Source organism: Cricetulus griseus, unplaced genomic scaffold (genome assembly GCF_003668045.3).
Source record: "Cricetulus griseus strain 17A/GY unplaced genomic scaffold, alternate assembly CriGri-PICRH-1.0 unplaced_scaffold_18, whole genome shotgun sequence".
In the NCBI taxonomy this organism is placed as follows: domain Eukaryota; kingdom Metazoa; phylum Chordata; class Mammalia; order Rodentia; family Cricetidae; genus Cricetulus; species Cricetulus griseus.
In genome coordinates, this window is record NW_023276897.1 from 361,383 (window position 1) to 381,214 (window position 19,832).

General features: G+C 40.0%; 1 long non-coding RNA gene across 2 annotated transcripts; it reads right to left on the reverse strand.

The window, feature by feature from the left end:
• Window positions 1–1,491: 1,491 nt before the first annotated feature.
• Window positions 1,492–18,520, reverse strand: LOC107977599. 2 transcript variants are annotated; one of them, XR_003488798.2, is made up of 4 exons: window positions 18,021–18,520; window positions 6,621–6,823; window positions 2,633–2,827; window positions 1,492–1,645 (listed from the first exon to the last, which is right to left on the reverse strand). It is a non-coding gene; the product is annotated as an uncharacterized LOC107977599 (long non-coding RNA). The 2 variants fall into 2 exon arrangements; XR_004772631.1 differs by lacking the exons at window positions 1,492–1,645; window positions 2,633–2,827 and adding an exon at window positions 3,064–4,558.
• Window positions 18,521–19,832: the final 1,312 nt, after the last annotated feature.

The window sequence follows — 19,832 nt, forward strand, 5'->3', positions numbered from 1 at the left end:
ACGCTGAAGCAGAAAAAGAATTACAATGGGTGGAAAGCAGAATACTGAATGCACATTTAGATCATGTAGACTCTAATCTAGACTGTATTCCAGTCATATTACCATCCAGAGAATACCCATCTGGGATTCTGATGCAGACAGAAGATATTGTATTGGAATGGATATTTCTGCCACATACACAGAATAAAAAGCTAAAGACATACATAGAAATGTTTTCTATTTGATTCTAAAGGAAAATTAAGTCTTCATCAACTGACTGGAAATGATCCAGCAGAAATTATAAGACCTTGAAATAATGAGAAAATTTCTTCCTTATGGTAGAACAATGAATACTGGCAGATAGCTCTTACTGACTTTTTGGAAAAAATTAGCAACAATTATCTCAAAACTGACAGAATTAAATTCATAAAAAAGACAATCTGGATCCTTCCTCATATTGTAAGACAAACCCTTATTTCTGGAGTTCTTACCTTCTACACTAATGCCAACAAATCAGGCAAGCAGGTTATAAAGCAGGTGAGGAAAGTAAAGTAGTTCAAACTCTGTATGCCTCTGTACAGAAGAAAGAATAATATGCAATTCATATATATATATATATATCACATATCAGATCCCATATAGGTCTGCCAGGCCCACTAGCATAAGGGAATAATGAGATTAATCACTTATTATTAGGAAATGTATTAGAAGATTCAGAATTTCATAAGAAATGTTATTTAATTAAGAAAAATTTGAAAAAGGACTTCTCCATCACTTGGCAACAAGCCAAGGAGATAGTGAGAAACTGTCCTACCTGGTTTTTTTATAATCTAGCTCCATTGTCAGCAGCCTGTAACCCTAAGGGATTCGGAAAAATGAGGTTTGGCAGATGGATGCCTTTCACTTTGCAGAATTTGGAAATTTAAAATATGTGCATCATACTACAGACACATTTTCAGGCTTCCAAAGGGGTACTGCTCTTAGCTCTGAAAAGGACGATTCTGTCATTACACACCTGCTAGAGGTTATGGCTGTTATGACTACACCTGCACAAATAAACCTGACAATGCTCCAGCATGTGTATCCACTAAATTGGAACATTTTTTCAAATTTTATAACATAAAGCACGTGACCGGTATACCACACAGTCCCACAGGACAAGCAATGGCAGTGAGATCTAACAGAACACTAAAGGAAATGCTCTATAAACAGGCTGTTGGAACAAAACCCCCCAAACATAAGTTACATAATGCCCTATTAACACTAAACTTTCTTGACGGTAATGAGAATGGAAAAAAAAAAAGCTGCAGAAAGACACTGGACTAAGGAATAATACTGCTGAACTAATTCAGCCTGTGTACTTCAAAGATGTACTACTTCTGTATGGAAACCAGGACATGAGGGACACTGGGGAAGGGGTTTTGCCTTTGTTTCCACAGGAGAAGAAAAACTTTGGATACCCTCAAACTTGATCAAGATTCAAGTTGAGAATGAAAAACCCATTGACAAGGAGAAATGACAGGTATTCTTCAAATGTATATCTCATAAACTAGATGAACACCTCACAAAGGAAAGGGAAGTCTTTTGTTTTTCTTTTCACAGGAAATCTCATCTCCAGAAGTCAAAGGACATTACATGAGGAACAGAGAAGATAGCTATAACCATCCTACAAAAGAAAATTGTCATATGTTAAAATTTCATAAATGAATCTACACCTATTTCTCTTTGTTTCCTAGACCCCATTCAATTAAATCAAAGCTGGATTTAGAGTTGGATTTGGCTTTCCTCCTCTAAATCCAAGCACATTGTTAAAATAAACTTCAGAGTGCTTTATGTTAAGAATCCTATTGATGTAATACAGAATAAGCAAAAATTGGGAATGTCACTTGTCCTTCTTGACTCTCATAATTGTGATTTTCCCATTGTTAACTTTCCCGGTATGCATCCATATACAAGTAAAAGTCTGTCACATTATTTAGGGAAGGACCTAGGCACTCTTCCATGTATTTCGGCTGACATAGTTTCCCTCCATAGAGAATGGGCTCCAAAATTACATCCGTGCAGTAGGCATAAACACTGGTTCCACAGCAGAGCCCCCATAGTCTGCCCAGGACTCCTAACTGGCACCCACATTCAGAGGGCTTGGTTTGGTCCAATGTTGGGTCCCCAGCTTAAAACAGGAGTCCCTTGCTCTCACTAGGTCAGGTCAACTGTTTCTGTAGGTTTCATGGAGCTGTATTATTACTTACAAATGCCTACCCTTCATTTGCCTTGTTTCTATCCATCATTTCTAACTTGAGTTATCAAATTTGTATTTATCTTTTGCCTCTGGCTTTTTACCTTTCTTTATTCTGTATGTCTTTCTTTCCTTCTTACTCTCTTGCCTGCCATGTGGCTGGGTGCCTGTCCCCTTGTGTCCTCCTCTCCTTCTCCTTTTCTCAATCCTCACTCTTTTCTAGACCCTATGTTTCTCTTCCTATTTATTCTCTCTCTTAATTAGACCAATCAGGTTTTTCAGAAATGTAAAGTAACTCACCTTAACATAGTCCAACAAATGCAACATTAAAGACTACAACACATGAAGGTGGGGTTTAAATGAGTCCACAAGACCCAAGATTAATGATAAACAGGTATTTTTTAGTGAAGTACTTACACAAATAATAGGAAATAACTGCTCTGGTCATCCTGCTGTAGAGTGCTTTCACCACGACCCAAGAGAGTCAGCCATCTCTTCCTATTCCTTATAAGGGTTCACCTCTGCTCACTTGAAACTGTACCCATAGGATGTGGACACTAATGTAATTTCACTGGAAAACTAAGATGCGACTGCAGATATATCTTTGTGTCACTAAAAAAAAAAATATTACACAGCATAAATGAACATAACACATATATTTTTTTGTTTTTCGAGACAGGGTTTCTCTGTGTAGCTTTGGAGCCTGTCCTGGCACTCTCTCTGGAGACCATGCTGGCCTTGAACTCACAGAGATCGGCTTGCCTATGTCTCCCGTGTATTGGGATTAAAGGCATGCGCCACCAATGCCTGGCGAACATAACACATCTTAAACACAACAATAGGGCAGGTATGGGTGGTATGTGAAGAGGAGGTGAAGATGAAATTCAAAGTCAGTGTTGGGAGAAGGGGCCAACAACAGCTGCTCCATGCCATTCAGGTCTTGTTTTATTTTATTTATTGAGTGATTCATTTGCGTGGTTGTTTGTTTATTTGCATTCTTACATATTAACTAGAAAATCAGCATTCTTGCTCATTAATTAATTTTATAAAATAACATCCAAAGGTAGAGAGATGGCTCAGATGTTAAGAACATTGTCTGTTTTTCTAGAAGTCCTGAGCTCAATTCCCTGCAACCACATTGTGGCTCCCAACCATCTATAAAGAGATCTGGCGCCCTCTTCTGGCCTGCAGTGCAGGCATACCGGAAGGCAGAACACTGCATACATTATATAAGAACAGACTAACTAGCTAAATAAATGAACAAATACTAAAAGCTGTCAAGAAGTAACAGTAACAAATTCATCAGCCCTTATTTAGCACTGCCTATGAAATGACACCATTTTAGTGAGACAACTCTAGGTATGCAGGCCACATTGATTTTTAAATCTTTGTATCTTCAACCTTTCTCATATTCATAACCATAGTGCTTCATAACCAAACTTCTTGAGAGTTTGGAGTTACTGGGATAATCTTCCCTGAAACCATATATTTCTTTAATAAGTGAAACTTTTCAGTAAAATAACCAAAGATTGTATATCATATGTTGGTGCACAGAAATTTTTAGTTCATTTAATTTGAATATTAACTTTCAGATATGACATGTATGGTATTGGAAATTTAAGCATACAACACCATACTGCCTCAGAAACACAGTATTTCCAGCCAGTGTGTATTAAGCTTTTTCTCTGGTCATTTAATGTTCTTGAAATTGGAGTTGGTTGGTAGATGTTAGTGAATGCAGTTGACAAAGACCAGCCATGTTAATTAGCATGTGTTGGTGCACAACTACTTTTCACAACGTATATTTCTCTGTATGTTAGTATTGAGAGTTAAAACTTTTCCTTCAGAACACTCAGACAAACAGTATAGGAAATATGTATAATTTTAAAAATAATAACAATGAAAGAAAATGGAAGTTTACCTCAGTGGTAGAATATATCCTTTTGTATATATATAATATTGACTCGAATCCTCAGTATACATATGTGAGATAGAGAGATGGATAGACAGAATATATATGACAGATAGACAGACAGACAGACAGACAGACAGACAGACAGATAGATAGATAGATAGATAGATAGATATGGTTACGTATTGGTTTTGTTTTTTCTCTGTCACTGTGATCAAGAATCAGACAGACACAAACTGAGTTTGAAGTGCTTGATTCCAAAGATTGTATTTTCAAAGGATTTTGATCATGGTTATTTGTTCCACCGAAAATGGGAAGAACATCATGGTGACAGTTTGTTTTCTCTGCTTCATGTTTGTGGTCCAAGATGTGAGCTTTCAGTATCCTGTTCCAGCTGCCATGTCTGCTTGCAGACATTACAGACTCCAAGCCTATGTAACAATAAGAAAAATCATTCCTTTCATGTGTTGCCTTAGTCATGGTGTTTTATCACAGCAACAGAGGAGTAACTAATTTAAGAGGTCACTTGATTTTAATCACCATCATCTCCCCTGACAATCTCTCTCTCTCTCTCTCTCTCTCTCTCTCTCTCTCTCTCTCTCTCTCTCTCTCTCTCTCTTTCTCTCTCTCTCCATAAACAATGATAATTTTCAGATATTTTAAAAATTATATGTTTTTCTATCTATGATTCCATGTGAGTTTTTCAGGTAATAAAACTACAATGTGTATGAAAATTTGACTTTTTTCTGAAATTTCATAAAAAATTTATTTGGGAATATATACACTATTTTCCAATCTGTGAATTAAACATGAATGTTGATTGAATAGAAAGTATTTGAAGAGTGTATCAGGAAAATACAAGCAATTGTTTCAAGTTGCTAGTGGCAAAGCATTTAAGAATAAGTAATCATAAAAAAAAAGAATAAGTAATCATTTGTGATGAATTTAGTATATTTATATCAAGAGAAATTAGGAATAAATAGTCATTCTAAAGTTCACCCTCACTGCATAGAAAGAGACTTCCAGTTACTTCCTTACCACTTCCCTAAAGAATATCTCACTCAAGACAGCTACTCCCTCACATGGCAAAATGCCCATTGTCTCCATGCTTACAGCATGACTTCAGTGTCCAAGGAGCCTTTTGATTCTTTGATTTTATTCTAATTATTTCTTCAAATGAAAGGAACAGGAAAAGAGACACTCAGTGTCTCCCTAAAAATATCCTTGGTTTCCAAACGTGGGTTTCCATCCTGTCCCTTAGGAATTTCAATGACCATGACTGTATTGATTGATGTCACTTGTTGGACACCAAGAAAATATAGCTGTAGGCATATGTAACAAATGAACACACTTTTATTTTATGCTTCTGCCCCAGAAACCACCTTCTTAACATTAATTATTAAGGCTAGTCAACCGGAAAGATAGTAAAGCAATGTGCCCAAATGATTAACTACCTGATATCATCACAATCCTTTTAGTATGGATGGTCACTTATTATTCACAAAGCAGATGCATTTAAAATCATTATGAATCTTAGAGCATGCATTTAAAACATAAATAAGAAACATTAGAGTAAAATAAAATAAAGTTACAAATAAGTATTGTGAATTTCTCATACTAAATAGTTAAACTATATATTCCTAGAGAGTGAATGAATGTATGTATGAACATGTCAGAGGGAATGTAGTAATTAAGTAATTCTTGACGAGTTTCCTAAAATACTAAAGGTACATTATATTTAATTAAAACTACAAATAAAATAGCATTATGGAAATGAAGTTATGCATATAAGTGTTTATTGCACATTAAATATAATAATTTTTTATGACTCAGAATAATCATTTTTTCTTCTTTCTTGGAAGCAGTTTATTGTATCCACACCCTTGCAATCACATCAAGGCCTCACGACCGCAACTACTCTGGACAAATGCAAGAAAGCAATGGAATCTATGGATTCATGTTGTAAAATTACAATATTATCATTAGTGTCATAGTATTAATAATGTCGTCGTTATCATATTCTATTGATTGTTCCTAATTTTGTTAATATTAAGTTAAATAAAAATCCAGGAATTACTTCATTCATATAAATGCCTGGCAGGCTCCTATCAATTGATAGTTTTCCCTGAGGTCATTCAAATAATTAATCAATCAGTTTAAGGAGAGGCACAGAAGAGTTTGGGGTGAAGCTGAATGGATGGGGATGATGTAAATACTGCACTCATGGAAGAAATTCTCAAAAATTATAAACGTAAATGTAAAAATAAATACAATTTTATCCTGAGTGCTTTCCATTATATTTTAAAGCATTTTTATCACTAGAAGGGAGGCTTACATAGATTTGACTATTAATTCATTATGCTGTTCATTGATGGCATAAATGTTTATTGAGCAGCTACAGTATCCATTATTTAATAGGGTATAAGGTCAAGTACATAAAGAGCCAAACAAACCACAACAAGATGATTGATATTATAAGTAACCATGGTGTACCTGGTGGAAGCAGTCAGTTAAGGAAGGCTCTGTGGAGGAAATGGGCAGTCACCATACAAATGGGAGGAAAATAAGTAGCTGATGAGATTCCTCTGTTTCCACAGGTAACCAGTACTTTAAGCCAGTGGCACTGCCAAGTGGAAGATGAGGAGCTGGACACTTAGCTTCTTTCCAGTGCAGACTTGTCTAGATCATAATCTTACCTGTATGGAGAGATCTTCATTGAGTGTAACAACTTATATCAATTCTGTCAAAATGCCCTGCAAACATGGGCCTTATATCCATTTATAATGTCAGCTATTTAAAAATAATAAAACATCACTTACCATTCAAATACAGTGTTATAATGCATGAAAATCACCTTGTTCTTATTGAAAACATGAAAGTAGTTTGGGATTCCGCCGCCAACCACCGAGGAACTATGTAAGTGAGTCTCTGCCTGCTCCCGAATCCAGCCCAAAACACCATATGCCCCGACCACCCCCAACCCCCAACCCCCGCCTGCGCCTGCGGGCTTGGGCTGGACACGCCCAGGCAAGGAGGAGCTCCAGGCACCCCGAATCTGCTAGCACCCGACTCTTCCATTCCGCCGACCGACCAAGGAACTAGGAACTAGTGAGGAGAATACCAGGAGCTTCGAGACCATCCAGGGTTGTGGACATTGAATTCCTGGCCCACACACACCACTGGGCCACAAGAGGGGACAGAGAGACCCCACCTGCACCCACTAAAAGAAGATATGGGGAGAAGACTGAACAAGATTACACTCAACAACAGAAAGACCAATATGACACCACCAGAATCTAGAGATTCCAATCCAGCAAGATCTGAAAAGCCCAACACAGAGCATGAAGATGAGATGGACCTCAAATATTATCTCAGCAAGATGTTAGAGACCGTTAAAGAGGAAACAAGAAAATCCCTTAAAGAAATAGAAGAAAAAGAAAACAAAAAATTAAACAAATTAGAGGAAAAGACAAACCAAAAAATCCAAGATATAAATAAATCTCTTAAAGAATCTAAAGAAAGCCAAGAAAAACCATCCGAACAAGTGAAGGAAGCTCTTGAAACAGTTCAAAGCATGAAAGCTGAAATAGACACAATAAAGAAAACACAGAATGAGACCATGCTGGAAATGGAAAGGCTGGATAAATGATCAGGAACTAAAGATGTAAGTATATCCAATAGAATTCAAGAGATGGAAGAGAGAATCTCAGCTATTGAAGACTCGCTAGAGGATATACATTCATCAACCAAAGAAAACATCAAGTCCAACAAATCCCTAACAAAAAATATCCAGGAAATATGGGACACCGTAAAAAGGCCAAACCTAAGAATAATAGGTGTAGAAGAAGGTGAAGAAACACTACTCAAAGGTACAGAAAACATAGTCACAAAATCAGAGAAGAAAACTTCCCCAAACTACAGAAGGATATGCCTATGAAAGTACAAGAAGCTTACAGGACACCAAACAGACTGGACCACAAAAAGAAATCCCCCCGACACATAATAATCAAAACACCAAATCTATAGAATAAAGAGAAAATATTAAGAGCAGCAAAGAAAAAAGGCCAAGTAACATATAAAGGCAAACCAATCAGAATCACACCCGACTTCTCAATGGAAACTCTGAAAGCCAGAAGGTCTTGGATAGATACCCTACAAGCACTAAGGGAGCATGGATGTCAACCCAGACTACTGTACCCAGCAAAACTTTCAATCACTATAGATGGAGAAAACAAGATATTACACGACAAAACAAATTTAAACAATACATATCCACAAAACCAGCACTACAGAAGGCTCTGGAAGGAAAACCCCAACCCAATGAACATAACTACACTCACAAAAACACTGACAATAGATAATCTCATTTTACCAAACACAAAAAGAAACAGGAGGGCAAAATCCCCATGCAATGGTACCACCAACAATAAATCCAAAACAAAGAAGAACCAATGAACAAGGGACATTAATATGCCTAAATGTCAATGGTCTTAACTTACCCATAAAAAGATATAGGCTAACAGAATGAATACAAAGACAGAACCCATCTTTCTGCTGTTTACAAGAAACACACCTCAACTTCAAAGACAGGCGATACCTCACAGTAAAAGGATGGGAAAAAATTATCAAATCAAATGGGCTCAAGAAACAAGCTGGGGTAGCAATCCTAATATCTAACAAAATAGATTTAAACTGAAAGCAATCAAAAGAGATGAGGAAGGGCATTTCATACTCATCACAGGAAAAGTCCATCAAGATGAAGTCTCAATCCTGAACATCTATGCCGCAAATACGAAAGCACCCACATTTGTAAAAGAAACATTACTAAAGCTCAAACCACACATAAAACCACACACACTTATAGTAGGAGACTTCAACACCCCCCTTACACAATTGGACAGAACCATAGACAGAAACTTAACAAAGACACAAAGGATCTGACAGAAGTTATGACCCAACTGGGTTTAACAGATATCTATAGAACATTCCATCCAAACACAAAAGAATATACCTTCTTCTCAGCGCCACATGGAACCTTCTCAAAAATTGATCACATAGTTGGCAGCAAAGCAAACCTCCATAGTTACAAAAGTATTGAAATAACTCTCTGTATCTTATCAGACCACCATTCATTAAAGCTAGAATTCAACAGCAATACAAATTGCAGAAAACCTACATTTGCGTGGAAAATGAATAACACCCAATTGCACCATACCAGGAGTTGAGGAAGCAATAAAAAAGAAATTAAAACTTCCTAGAATTTAATGAGAATGTAGACACAACATACCTGAACTTACGGGACACCCTGAAAGCAGTGCTAAGAGGGAAGTTCATAGCACTAAGTGCTCACATGAAGAAACTGGAGGAAAGTCACATTAGAGAATTGACAGAACAAATGAAAGCTTTAGAGCAAAAAGAAGCAAAAAGTCCAAGGAGGAGTAGACACCAGGAAATAATCAACCTGAGAGCCGAAATCAACAAAGTAGAAACTAGGAAAACAGTACAAAGAATCAATGAAACAAAGAGTTGGTTCTTTGAGAAGAAACCAACCTCTAGCCAAACTAACCAAAAGGCAGAGAGAGAGCATGCTAATTAACAAAATCAGAAACGAAAAGGGGGATATAGCAATGGACACTGAGGAAATCCAGAGAATCTTTAGGTCATACTTTGAAAACCTGTATTCCACAAAATTGGAGAATCTAAAGAAAATGGACAGCTTTCTGGATAAATATCACTTACCAAAATTAAACCAAGATCAGATAAACAGTTTAAATCGACCTATAACCCCTAATGAAATAGAAGCAGTAATCAAAAGCCTCCCAACCAAAAAAAGCCAAGGGCCAGATGGCTTCACTGCAGAATTCTACCAGAAATTCAAACAAGAGCTAATTCCAGTACTCCTCAAACTGTTCTGCACAATAGAAGCAGATGGGATATTGCCAAACTCTTTCTACGAGGCTACAATCACTTTGATACCCAAGCCACACAAAGATCTGACTAAGAAAGAGAAGTACAGACCGATATCCCTCATGAACATCGATGCTAAAATACTCAATAAAATATTGGCAAATCAAATCCAAGAACATATCAGAAAAAGCATCCACCATGATCAAGTAGGCTTCATCTCAGGGATGCAAGGATGGTTCAACATACGAAAATCTATCAACGTAATCCACTATATAAACAAACTAAAAAAGAAAAACAACATGATCATCTCACTAGATGCTGAAAAAGCATTTGACAAAATCCAACATCCCTTCATGATAAAGATCTTGGAGAGAATAGGAATAACAGGAACATATCTAAACATGATTAACGCAATATACACCAAACCAATAGCCAACATCAAAGTAAATGGAGAGAAACTCAAAGCGTTTCCTCTAAAGTCAGGAACAAGACAAGGCTGCCCACTCTCTCCATAACTCTTCAATATTGTAATTGAAATTCTGGCTATAGCAATAAGACAAGAAAAGGGGATCAAAGGGATACAAATTGGCAAGGAAGAAGTCAAACTTTCACTATTTGCAGACGACATGATAGTCTACATTAGTGACCCGAAAAACTCTACCAGGGAACTCCTACAGCTGAAAAACACCTTCAGCAAGGTAGCAGGATACAAAATTAACTCAAAACAATCAGTAGCCCTACTATATACAGATGATAAATCCAATGAGAAAGAAATTAGGGAAACATCACCTTTCACAATATCCACAAGCAACATAAAATATCTTGGGGTAACACTAACCAAAAAAGTGAAAGATCTGTACAATAAGAACTTTGAGACTTTACAAAAAGAAATTAAAGAAGATACCAGAAAATGGAAAGATCTCCCATGCTTTGGATAGGTAGAATTAACATTGCAAAAATGGCAATCCTGCCAAAAGCAATCTACAGATTCAACACATTCCCCATCAAAATCCAAACACAGTTTTTCACAGACATTGAAAGAATAATACTCAACTTTATATGGAAAAATAAAAAGCCCAGGGTAGCCAAAACAACTTTTTACAATAAAGGATTTTCTGGACGCATCACCATCCCCGACTTCAAGCTCTACTATAGAGCCAAAGTTCTGAAAACAGCTTGGTATTGGCACAAAAATAGACAGGTTGAACAATGGAATCAAATTGAAAACCCTGATATTAACCCACACACTTATGAACACCTAATTTTTGACAAAGAAGCTAAATTTATGCAATGGAAAAGAGGAAGCATTTTCAACAAATGGTGCTGGCATAACTGGATTCATTGTACATTGTAGTGCACATCATGCATCTTGTCTAATTCAAAGGAATACAGCACCAAATCTTTCTGTCAGGGGTTGCTGGTGGAGCACAGGAGTAATAAACTCTCTGCTGGTCAGAGTTTAAGCTGCGACAACCTGGGAACTTATGCACCGAGCTACAAGATTTGATTAACCCAAAGGAACATGTTGAGGAGTTAGAGTCTCACACAGACACCATAGTCCCTGGGTACCTATGAATTAGAGTATGTTCAGGAATCCAATTTGCCAGAAACAAAGCAGCTAAGTTGCCAGCCTGCCTCTCTCTGGATCTCTACATTGCCTGATCTACACTCCCAGACTTCTAAACAGAGGACAAGAAAGAAGTAACTCATCAATAGAAAACTCAGAGATGCCATTATCAGAAGGCCCAGTACCAAGCCTGCAGAAACCATCTTTTCATGCATACACAATTTTCTAATAGTGGCTGGTGGTCAATGCATTTCCAGTGTCTAACCCTAAAGTAGGGAGGTGATAGCGTAACAGTAGCTTCCTTTCTTCATGGAGCCCTCTGGCATTTCTCTGCATTACAGGCTAACTCCTGTCACCTCAGAAGACAACGTAGTGTCTCATACGTTCCATGAGTTCTACTCTCACACAGTAGAAAGGAAGAGGCCATTAGGCAGTGCTGTCTTTATTATTGTATCACACTATGCTTACCCCCAGCTTATCCTATACAAGCTGATGAAGGGAACGAGAAGCCAAAAACCAACAGTGAGGACTGGAAGAGGCAGGCAGGTCAGAAGCCAGGAGTAAGATAAAGCCTAGCTCCTCTGTAGAGTCGCTGGAGCAGACAGAGGCTGAGCCTCCCTCAGCTTGCCACCTCTTTCTGCTTCATCTGTGAAATAAGTTTGTTGACACTAATACCTGAATGGCTTCCAGTTAAAAACCTTATTATCCAAAGAAAATGAAGTAAGGGCTGGGAAGATGGCTCAGTGCTTAGAAGCACTGACTATTCTCCAGAAGCCCCTCTGACTCCCAGCACCCATATGGGGGCTCACAAAGGACTCTAACCCTAGTCCCAGGGGACCTGACAGTCTCCTCTGGCCTCCTGAGGATCCAGGAACACATGTGATACACAGACATACATACAAGATTACAACATGAATACCCATACTTTGTAACTGTGGAGGTTTGCTTTGCTGCCAACTATGTGGTCAATTTTTGAGAAGGTTCCATGTGGTGCTGAGAAGAAGGTATATTCTTTTGTGTTTGGATGGAATGTTCTATAGATATCTGTTAAACCCAGTTGGGTCATAACTTCTGTCAGATCCTTTATTTCTTTGTTAAGTTTCTGTCTGGTGGTCCTGTCTAGTGGTCTAAGGGGGGCGTTGAAGTCTCCTACTATAAGTGTGTGTGGTTTTATGTGTGGTTTGAGCTTTAGTAATGCTTCTTTTACAAATGTGGGTGCTTTCGTATTTGGGGCATTGATGTTCAGGATTGAGACTTCATCTTGATGGACATTTCCTGTGATGAGTATGAAATGCCCTTCTTCATCTCTTTGGCTTTTAGTTTAAAGTCTAATTTGTTAGATATTGGGATTGCTACTCCAGCTTGTTTCTTGAGCCCATTTGATTGGAAAATCTTTTCCCATCCTTTTACTCTGAGGTATCACTTGTCTTTGAAATTAAGGTGTGTTTCTTGTAAACAGCAGAAAGATGGGTTCTGTCTTTGTATTCATTCTGTTAGCCTATATCTTTTTATGGGTAAGGTAAGATCACTGACATTTAGGCTTATTAATGTTCATTGTTCATTGGTTCTTCGTTTTGGATTTATTGTTGATAGTGTCATTGTGTGTGGATTTCACCCTCCTGTTTTTTGGTGTTTGGTAAAATTAGATTATCTATTGCCAGTGTTTTTGTGACTGTAGTTATGTTCTTTGGATTGGAGTTTTCCTTCCAGAACCTGCTGTAGTGCTGGATTTGTGGATATGTATTGTTTAAATCTGTTTTTGTCATGGAATATCTTGTTTTCTCCATCTATAGTGATTGAAAGTTTTGCTGGGTACAGTAGTCTGGGTTGACATCCATGCTCCCTTAGTGCTTGTAGGGTATCTATCCAAGACCTTCTGGCTTTCAGAGTTTCCATTGAGAAGTCAGGTTGATCTGATTGGTTTGCCTTTATATGTTACTTGGCCTTTTTCCTTTGCTGCTCTTAATATTTTCTCTTTGTTCTGTAGATTTTGTGTTTTGATTATTATGTGTCGGGGGACTTTTTTGTGGTCCAATCTGTTTGGTGTCCGGTAAGCTTCTTGTTCTTTCATAGGCATATCCTTCTGTAGGTTGGGGAATTTTCTTCTATGATTTTGTTGAATATGTTTTCTATACCTTTGAGCAGTGTTTCTTCACCTTCTTCTACACCTATTATTCTTAGATTTGGTCTTTTTATGGTGTCCCATATTTCCTGGATATTTTGTGTTAGGGATTTGTTGGACTTGATGTTTTCTTTGGTTGATGAATGTATATCCTCTAGCGAGTCTTCAATAGCTGAGATTCTCTCTTCCATCTCTTGAAATCTATTGGTTATACTCACATCTTTAGTTCCTGAACGTTTATCCAGCCTTTCCATTTCCAGCATTGCCTCATTCTGTGTTTCCTTTATTGTGTCTATTTCAGCTTTCATGCTTTGAACCGTTTCAAGAACTTCCTTCACTTGTTTGGATGTTTTTTTCTTGGGTTTCTTTAGATTCTTTAAGAGATTAGTTTATTTCTTGAATTTTTTGGTTTGTCTTTTCCTCCATTTCATGTAATTTTTTGTTTGTTTTTAATTCTATTTCTTTAAGGAATTTTCTTGTTTCCTCTTTAAAGGTCTCTATCATCTTGCTGAGATAATTTTTGAGGTTCATCTCATCTTCATGCTCAGTGTTGGGCTTTTCAGATCTTGCTGGAGTGGAGTCCCTAGATTCTGGTGGTGTTATATTGGTCATTCTGTTGTTGAGTGAAATCTTATTCTGTCTTCTTCCCATATCTTCTTTTAGTGGGTGCAGGTGGGATCTCTCTATCTCCTCTTTTGACCCAGTGGTGTATGGGGGCCAGGAATTCAATGTCCAAAACTCTGGATGGTCTTGCCTCTCCTGGTAGTCTCCTCACTTGTTGTGGATTGGTTGGCGGCAAGAGATGGAAAAGTGGGGTGTTTCCAGATTCAGGGAGCTCCTCCTTGTCTGTGCGTGTCTACCCCAAGTAGGTGGGCGTAGGCCCAGGGTGGTCAGGGTGAGTGATGGTTTGGGTGGGGGCTGGGTAAGGGCAGAGGCTCACTCACCTTGTTCCTGGGTCGGTCGGCAGAAGGGGAAGGAAGAGTGGGGTGCTACCAGATTCAGGGAGCAGGGAGGTCCTCCCTGCCTCGGTGTGTCTACCCCAAGTCCGTAGGCGCAGGTGGCTGTGGGGGGGGGTCTGGGTGAGTGATGTTTTGGGCGGGAGTTGGGTAAGGGCAGAGACTCACTCACCTAGTTCCTGGGTCGGTGGGCGGAATCTGGGGGTCATTCATATGAGATCATTAGTAAGAGTTTGTGGTTTTGGGTCAGCTGAAGAATCAGCTATCATTAATAAGAGATCAACATCATCAGGTGACACCTTCTGCTGTTCAATGGGAGAACAGCAACATGTTTCCTCAGGACATGTGTGTCCACAGTACACAGAATCTGTGGTCTAAAGGGGCCAAAGCTGGACTTGACAGTGTGAGTCACTCACGTGGTACTGGCTTTGAAGGAGATGAAAGCTGCAGAATTGAAGGGGTCATCGAAAGAAGCTAAAGGTTGGCATAGGTTGGCATAATGGATGAATTGAAGAGACACCAAGAGGACATTGGTGAAGGTTCAACCTCAGATTCAATAGAGACCCAGGGTACCAGAGATGCTAAGACTGTGGACTGTCTACCACAAACAGTAGCAGAAGTAGAGTGGAGCTAGCCTGATCCTATGCAACAAGCTGTGCATGGCAGAACTGGAGAGGTGAGACTGTCCAAGCCATTTGGAACCTAGAAGACTATGACTAGTTCCAGAGCACAGACACTAGGCTACAAAATTTTATTTGTAGGCTTTACAAATAACATAAGATGTAATAGTTATTTTGATTTTTGTACTGAAGGTTTTTTTATGGCCTAAAATATGATCTATGTTGGAGAAAAGTCCATGGGTTGCTCAAAAGATGTGTATTTCTTTTTCTTTCTTTGATTTTTTTGTTTGTTTGTTTGTTTGTTTTGTTTTGCGAGACAGGGTTTCTCTGCGTAGCTTTGGAGCCCATCCTGGCACTTGCTCTGGAGACCAGGCTAGCCTCAGACTCACAGAGATCTGCCTGCCTCTGGGTGGGATTAAAGGCTTTGTCACCACCATATCTTATTTGTTACTTTTTTTTTTAAAAGAGAGGTTGTTTTTCATTTTCTTAATATTGGCTTTTTAAAACAAAAATATGTATAGAACTTCACAATGATAGTTATATTTCTAATTTCTTAGATGAAACTATGTAGGGATAAATTATATTATTTTGTCTGTTTTAAAAATGCTATATAGTATATGTGTGATGTATTCATGAGATTGCTTTAAAAAAAAACAAAATAAAAAATACGTTGATCACTTTTTGGCAATGGAGGATTTGTGTGAGCATGTGGTATAATGTAAGCTGTCCACAGATGTTATCTTTTGACCGACAGAGTTACTCAAGGTACTTCCAAGACGAAAGGAAATATAACAGGCAGGTCTCAGGGGAAACTGGAATCATCCTAAAGTCTAATAACTGGAATTCTCTTAATTCATGAGACAGGCTGTTTTCCAAGAAGGAGAGGATGTGATTGGGATTGTATTCCTCTTCAAATTGGAACTAAAATGACTTGAATTTTGTGCTGGTCTAACTCAGGTGAGATGCATCTTCTTTGCCTAGCTAGCATTTACAACACTCTGAACACCTGTAGTTCAGCAAGATTGATTTCTCTCAAAACCACCAGGAGTCATAGCACCATTCAGCAAGAGTAACACAAAATACTTCCATTTAGAATAAATGTAATCCATTTAATATAAAGCCTATATGGGTGTTTGTCACAACTATTTGGGAGCTGAGTTTGTATGCTGTGACTATTTAGTGGTATAAACATCCTAGGAGACCTGAATTTTGTGTTTACATAGTCAGTAACTAGCTGCACTGTCTTGAAGTCTTGGCCTATAATCTCATCCTTTGTAATAGTAGTACCACCTTAAATTTCTCTGATTTTAGTTACATTATACGTCACTTTGACTGATTATAGGTTTGTTTTATGTCTCTATTTTTACAGGACTTTCATTTTGAAACTTAAACAAAGCTGCCCCATTTTATTGAAGGCATTTTGTAAATACATATTTGAAACTCCACTGTTGGGACTGAGAGTTGGCTCAGTGAGGAAAGTGACTGCCACACAAGTGTGAGGACCAGAGTTTGCATCCCAGGCATATTAACATTGAGCAGGCACAGCAACATGCCTGGGATCCCAAGCTCGGGAGGCAATAATGGGTGGGACCTGTGAAGCAAGCTGGCTAGCAACACGACTTAAAGGAATTCTTGTTACCCTTGGAAGTAGCAGGTTGCCAAGGGATGATGCGTTTCCTCCTTTATGACATAACCTCAGTGTGAGGGATAAATACCCTAACCTAGGGGAACTGTTCAGTTATTGCTAGAGGCAGACTAGTTTTAAGCTTCCGGTGATGGCTACCCTTTCAAAGAATAATGGAAAGAATATTACATAAAGGTAGACTGTATTATTTAGTCCTTATGCCTTTAGCCTTGAAGAGGAATGAGTAGTTAGGTCACTAGAAGGTTCCGTAGGTAAGACTAATTTCTAGGTAGACACCCCAGGTCCACGTAATCAGTGACCAAATGTAAAGGAAATTCAAAACGACATCCAAACGGACCCTTCTTTCTACCTTCACTACATAGTAATAGCAGAGACCATGAGACTTTCCCAGTGGCTTCTGGTCTCATTCAGAGAAAAGGGCACCGTTCTGACAATGGCCTTCAGAATTCAATCTGGCCTTCTGTCACTTCTGTGATTTCAAGTCTAAGCTCCCTCTGATCCATCCCATTCTTAATTAGCCATCTATGTGTAATGCTCTCCCTTTAGGACACCACTCACACTGTACTTTGCATCTGTTGCTGACCTCAATCACACTCACAGCTCACCATTCCATCCTTTTCAAGCCTTTGCTGAAATACTATCAAGTTTACTGGGCACAAAATTTCACACTAGTCATTTCAGTAAAGAAATAGAACTGACAAGGGTTAGGTTGTTTTCACCAGCCAGGAAGAGTCACAAATATGAAACAGCTTGTGCCAAAACTCCAGAGAAAGTCAGAGAAGAAACCTAGCTGTTTAAAGGCCATTAAAAGCTGGGAAGTGAGTGTAGATGGGTTTGTTCTCAACTTATATTCCAAATTCCAGCTCCTTTAGGAGCATTGCTCCCAAGGAGAAGCCCCCATGGGGGAGGAGTGTCTCTGCCTTGCTTCAGGGAACAAAGAGTTGGGAGAAGCCTGGGGCAGCAGGAGTTGTTGTCCTAGCAGGAGAACTTGGGTGGGGGGGACGGGCTGGGGCCAGAGGGAGGCACTTGGGGTGGGGATAAGGAAAGAGTGGTGTATCCTCAGGGATGCCCCTCACCTGAGTTGATAGACCCTTGCCAAGCAGGTCCATCCCTCGCCACCATACTCAGCACTGCAGCTTGTCGTCCCGAGGCAGCCGCTGCTTTTGAACTTGGAAACCACTGTGCTGTGCCAGAAGCTCCGAGTCCCGGGAGGAGTGGGTGTCGGGCTCAGGCCAGAGCCTCAGACCCAGGCGAGCCGGGGGAAAGGGGTGGGGGGGTGCACCTGCCGAGCCAGGCTCCCAGCTGTGCCAACAGCTCGCCTCCCGAGTGTGAGCTTGGGGACAAAGATGGCGGCGGCGATGGCTGGGCCCCTAGGGACCGCAGGAGCGGCCAGTGAGCGCCGAGCTCGGCCCGGGCGGCCGCGGAGATCTGTCTGCTGGCATCTAATCAGATCTTTCCTCTCCCCCCGTTCCTGCCTGGCCAACAGACGCGATGGAGGAGGAGGAGAGAAGGAGGAAGATTGAGTATGGCAGGGCCAAGGTAGGAGCCAGCAGCCTGGCCGTCAGGAGGCGGGGCTGGGGGCGGGGCCTCGGGAGGGGAGAGGCGGGGCCGCAGGGCAGGCGCTGGGGCTGGGGAGAGCCGACCCCTGTGGCTGCAGCAGGAGATGTGATGCCTACACAGCCAGGCTCCTTTGTTTCTCCCAAAACCATCTCTTAGCCCCTCCATAAACAGCCAGGGAATTGCTTTGCAGCCTCCGCACTTTCACTTTCTAAAGGGAGTTTTGTGAGTGCTTCAGGCTCTGAGATTTCTGAGTGGGTATCTAGGGCCTTCTCTTTTCTGGGGGCCACCCTTGCACTGGTCACCAGCAGGCTGCCTTTAGGTGTCAGGGTGGCACTCTTGTGTGTATGTGAATGGCCTGTGGCAGCTGCCTCCCCAAGGCCTCATTTGAGTGTGCCACAAATGCCAGCTGTGAACTCGGCTGTAGGGGCGTTTTTAGAAGCGTTTTTTCTGATCCTGCTCCTCCTTCCCTTCCTCCTCCTCCTCCTGCTCCTCCTGCTCCTCTTACCCCTCTTCTTCTTCCTGCTCCACCTTCTCCTTCTCCTCCTCCTCCTCCTCCTTCTTTTCTTGTATATTTCTGTAGAAGGTCTTGTCATGGCCGGTGACCTTTTGCAGTATGTGGAATGGAACTTCTGAGCAGCTAAAGGTGCTATAAATTAAACTGCACCTGTAGAATTGCTGTTAAGTATTTGGTGACTGGAATTTTGTGTGGGCATGCGTGTCTGGCAAGACCTGTAAACAATCCAGAATTCTATGTAGGTATCCTTCAGTTGGCTGAATGAATAATTTCACACATGTATTGAATGTCATGTTTTCTTTCTGAAATTACCTCTATGAGCTTATTTTTGCCTTCCTTTCTTCCTAAAATGAAGTTACCTTTGAGATATTATGTTGTCATAGGTGGGGACAATTAAGTTATGTCTTAAACTGTTATTCCAATTGTACTGCCTGGCTTTGTGTCAACTTGACACAAGCTACAGTCATCCAAGAGGGGGAGTCTCATTTGAGAAAATGTCTCCTTAAGTTCTGGCTATAGGCAAGCCCATAGGGCGTTTTGTTAGTGATTGATGAGGGTGAGCCCAGCCCATTGTCGGTAGTGCCACTCTGGGGTGGTGTTCCTGGGTCGTTTACAAAAGCAGGTTGAGCAAGCCAGGTGGAGCAAGCCAAAAAACAGCGCCAAGGCTCCTGCACCAGCTTCTCCCTTCAGGTTCCTGCCCTGTTTGAGTTTGTCCTGACTTCCTTTGATGATGAATTGTGGTATGGGAATAGAAACCTCAAAATAAAGCCTTTCCAAGTTGCTTTGTTCTGGGGGTTTCATCCTTGCAATAGTC